The sequence below is a fragment of the Arachis duranensis genome, chromosome 7 (genome assembly GCF_000817695.3).
Source record: "Arachis duranensis cultivar V14167 chromosome 7, aradu.V14167.gnm2.J7QH, whole genome shotgun sequence".
Lineage (NCBI taxonomy): Eukaryota > Viridiplantae > Streptophyta > Magnoliopsida > Fabales > Fabaceae > Arachis > Arachis duranensis.
Window position 1 is genome coordinate 39,511,929 of NC_029778.3, and position 4,401 is coordinate 39,516,329.

A 4,401-nucleotide genomic window follows, 5' to 3' on the forward strand; every position below is an offset into this window, starting at 1 on the left:
CCCCTTATTATGGTGGTTGGTAATGCTTGAAGTCTTCTCCTCTGGCAGTGGACTTGTATCCGTTGGTTGTATCAATGATCTCTACGTGCTCCAAGGAGAGAACTCTATTGATGGTGAAGACCTTAGGTAGCTGAGATGGTACAGTGGGCAGATTAGGAGGGATATCTGCGAAGTATGCTGAGATTACTTTATCTCCTGGAGAGAAATCCTCCGTAGAAATCTTCTTGTTCCGCCACCCCCTTGGTACCTTTTTCTTTGCCCCTGGTGCTGTTTTCTTACTCCTGGTGGCCTGCTTCTTTGATGAGCTTTTGTTAATGTCCTCACAAACTTCTGGTGGCTTAGGTTCCTCCAATTTTTCCTTGACCTGTGACACTTGCTGCTCGCCTTGTCCATCAACCCAGTGAATCTCAGAATGGGCTGGTTGTGCTCCAATGCTTGCTTCTTCCTTTAGTATCTCATGATGATCTTTGCTCAATTCTTTGTCCTCCTCATCTTTTTCTAGTGATAGTTCGAAAACATTGAAGCTCATTTGTTCATCATGGATCCTTAATATTAGCTCCCCTTTTTCCACATCTATGAGTGCTCTAGCAGTAGCTAAAAATGGTCTTCCCAGTATGATTGGGTGCAGATGACTCTCTTCTATGTCCAGGATGACAAAGTCTGTTGGGAGAAAGTATTTTCCAACTTTGAGCAACACGTTTTCCACCACTCCTACTGCTTGCTGTTGACTCTTGTCAGCCAGCCTTATGACTACATCTGTAGGTAGTATCTCATTGATCTGCAGCCTTTTTACCAGGGATAGGGGTATTAAGTTGATGCTTGCTCCCAAATTGCAAAGTGCTCTATCAAAATTTGTTTCCCCTATAGCACAAGGGACATGAAAACTCCCTGGGTCTTTTCTTTTCGCAGGCAATTGTGTTTGGATGAGGGTGCTGCAATCCTTGTTCATCACTATAGTCTGGCCCCCTTGAGTGAGCTCTTCCTGGGAAGTAGTTCCTTCATATACTTGATGAATGCTGGCATTTGCTGAATGACCTTGATGAATGGTATATTCACAATCAAAGATGAAAACGAGTCTAAGAACCTTGAGTACATTCTCTTTCCCACAGCACCCTTTAGCAGTTGAGGAAATGGTGCATATAGTCTCAGCAGCTCCTGTTGTGAGATTTCTGGTTCTTGTTGGTCTTTCTTCTCCTTCTCTATTATGGTATTTTCAGGTTGTTCTGACAGCTTGCTTGGCTTGTCTTCAGTCTCCTTGTCATTTGTAGTGACCATATTGCAATCCTCCCATCTTACTTTCTTCGTTTCACCTCTCGGATTCTTCTCCGTGTCACTTGGGAAGCTATCAGTGGGTCTGGAAATCTTCTCAAATAAATATCCCACTTGGAATTCCAGCTTCTTGATTGCTTCCCCTCGATTCTTCATGCTGGCTCTCACCTCCTCTTTGAACACCTTATTGTCTTGAATGTCTTTGCATATGCTTTCAAGTAAGGTTTCAATCTTAGAGATTCTGTCATCAAATGATGGTATATTGAGGGTAGAAGTAGAAGGGTGAGATGTATTGATGTGGTTTTGTTGGTATGATCTCTGTGTGAATTGTTGGGTAGCTGTGTTGTTGTTAGAGTTGTGACGTCTCTAATCTTGGCCTTGGTCTTGTTGACTACCCCACCCAAAGTTTGGGTGATTCCTCCATCCAGGGTTGTAGGTCTTGGAGTATGGATCATGGTTGTGTCTAGGTGAATTTCCAATGTAGTTTGCTTGCTCCTGAGTGCCTTCTTCATCTTCACTTGCTTCCTCTTGAGTTGAAGTGGTGATCGCTGCTACTTGACTTCTCTCCATCTTCTTGGTGAGGTCAGCTAGCTGCTTGGTGATGAGCTTGTTTTGAGCCAGCAGAGCATCTACATTGTTCAGCTCCATTACCCCTCTAGTATTCCCTCTTTCGGAAGCATAGAAGTAGTCATTCTCAGCTACAGTTTCAATGACATCTATGGCTTCCTCAATGATCTTCTTCTTGTTCAAAGAACCTCCGGATAAATGGCCTATAGCCTTCTTTGATTCATATGACAGTCCTTCATAGAAGATGTGCAGCTGCACCCATTCATTGAACATATCAGAAGGACATCTCCTTGTTAGGTCTTTAAACCTCTCCCATGCTTCATATAGAGTCTCACCATCTTGTTGCTTGAAAGTTTGGACCTCAGCTCTCAGTTGATTGACTCGTTGAGGGGGGTAAAATCTTGCTAAGAACTTGTTCATAACATCATCCCAAGTTGTCAAGCTCTCCTTTGGAAAAGACTCCAACCACTTGGTTGCCTTATCTCTGAGAGAGAATGGGAACAACAACAGTCTATAGGCATCAGGTTGAACGCCATTGGACTTCACTGTGTCACATATTCTCAGGAAGGTGTTTAAGTATTGGTTGGGGTCTTCTTGAACATCTCCTCCAAACGAGCAATTGTTCTGAACAAGTGTGATGAGATGTGGCTTTAGTTCAAAGTTGTTGGCATGGATGGTTGGCTTTTGGATGCTACTTCCGCAGTTCCCTGGGTTTGGGTTAATGTAAGAGCCCAAGACTCTTCTATCTTCCCCACCAGGATTTGCTCTACCTCCTCCACCATGGTTATGCACCTCTTCCTCACGATGGTCTTCCATGGTTGTTTCAAAGTATTCTTCACAGTGTTCCTCCTCTTCTTCAGCACCCACTACACATTTTTCTTTTGCCTCCCTTTTTAATCTTAAGAAGGTTCTCTCAGGTTCAGAATCAAAGGAAGTTGAAGCTCCGCTTCTTCTCCCTGTCATACAACCAACAGAGTGCAAGCAAAGAAAAGTAATACAGAAAGTATCTTGTTAGAAGTACTTGTTAGTGTCAGTGATGCAATATATCAAACAGTTAGTGGGTTAGTGAACTGAATTGTAAATAGCAAAGAAAAACTAAGGAAACAGGGGAGGGGAAGAATTAAACTAAGACGGAAAGCAAATTAACCAAACAGAAAATTAAATCAAACAAAATATAAATGCTCAATCTAGTGATCCTCTAATGTAATCATTGTCGATGCACAATCAATCCCCGGCAACGGCGCCATAAACTTGATCCGGGAAAAACTTGTCTCTCAACAAATTCCCATTCGGCAAGTGTACCGAATTTGTCGTCAAGTAAAAACTCACAATAGAGTGCGGTCGAATCCCACAGGGATTGATTGATCAAGCAACTTTAATTAGAAGAATGATCTAGTTGAGCGAATCATTGAATAGAGTTGATAATTGCAGAAATTAAAATGGCAGGAAAGTAAATGACTGAAAGTAAATAGCAGAATTGTAAATGGGAATGGGGGAATTGCTCATAAAAGTAAATTGCAGAAAATAAAGAGAATGGGTAAGATCAGAAATGGGGAGTTCATTGGGCTTAGGAGATGTTGCATTCTCCGGATCAATTTCATTTTCATCTCTTCCTCAATCAATGCACTCATTGATCTCCTTGGCAATCTTAAGTGATTGAATCACAATTTCTTGCAATTCAATCTCTCAAATCTGGATCAATAGCCAATTCCTTGGTCAATTACTCATGAGAAGAGATGAAGTGTGGTCACTGATTATACCACATGCACTTCCCAAATCAAATGCTTAGAGTGTTATAGCCACATACCCATCCACACTCAATTTGGTCTAGCATGAGAAAGCATTTCTAGCTAATCTCTTCATTCCGCTTTCAAGGATCCGAAGAGATCCATGTTTGAATAGCTTCTTTTCCAAGAACACTATCCAATTGGATGAAGATCGAAAGCTTTCAAGTAAAATCAAAAGGAAAGATAGAAGAAGAATAAGTAGAAGAAGAAGAAGAAAATTAGTATTGATCCATCAAATTACAACAGAGCTCCCTAACCCAATGAAAGGGGTTTAGTTGTTTATAGATCTAGAAATCAAAATCAAAGATGGAGAATACATCATTAAGCTAGAAGTGCAGAGAAAGTAAAAATACAAAGAGTAGTTCTCTTCTCCCCCAAAAGCACCTCTCTATTTCAAAACTACTCCGATATATACTACTCTTCTTAGCTTCTAGTTAGCTCTTCAAGTCTTGGGCCTCTGGATCTTTGAGTTTGAAGCAGTTCCTTTCTTTATTTGGGCTTGGCCTACTTGCAGAGAGAAAGTGTGAAGTGGGCAGAGACTTTAGCTCAAGACATTAGGGGTGTTTAACATTTAGTGAAAATACAAGTTCGAGAACGTTAGTGACACTTAACATTGTCACTAACGTTGCCATGCACCCCTTTGCCTCACGTTAAAGCCCACGTTAACTGGGTTAACGTGGTTTTTAACGTTGCCTTGTTAGCCTTCGAGAACGTTAGTGACACTCAACATTGTCACTAACGTTCAAGTGTGCCCCTTCTTGCTTCACGTTAAAGCTCA

General features: G+C 41.5%; 1 non-coding gene across 1 annotated transcript; it reads left to right on the top strand.

Annotated features, from left to right (window-relative positions):
• The first annotated feature begins 2,104 nt into the window (after positions 1–2,104).
• Positions 2,105–2,210, top strand: LOC127740794 (small nucleolar RNA R71). The gene has a single exon (XR_008001651.1). It is a non-coding gene; the product is annotated as a small nucleolar RNA R71 (small nucleolar RNA).
• The last annotated feature ends 2,191 nt before the right edge of the window (positions 2,211–4,401 follow it).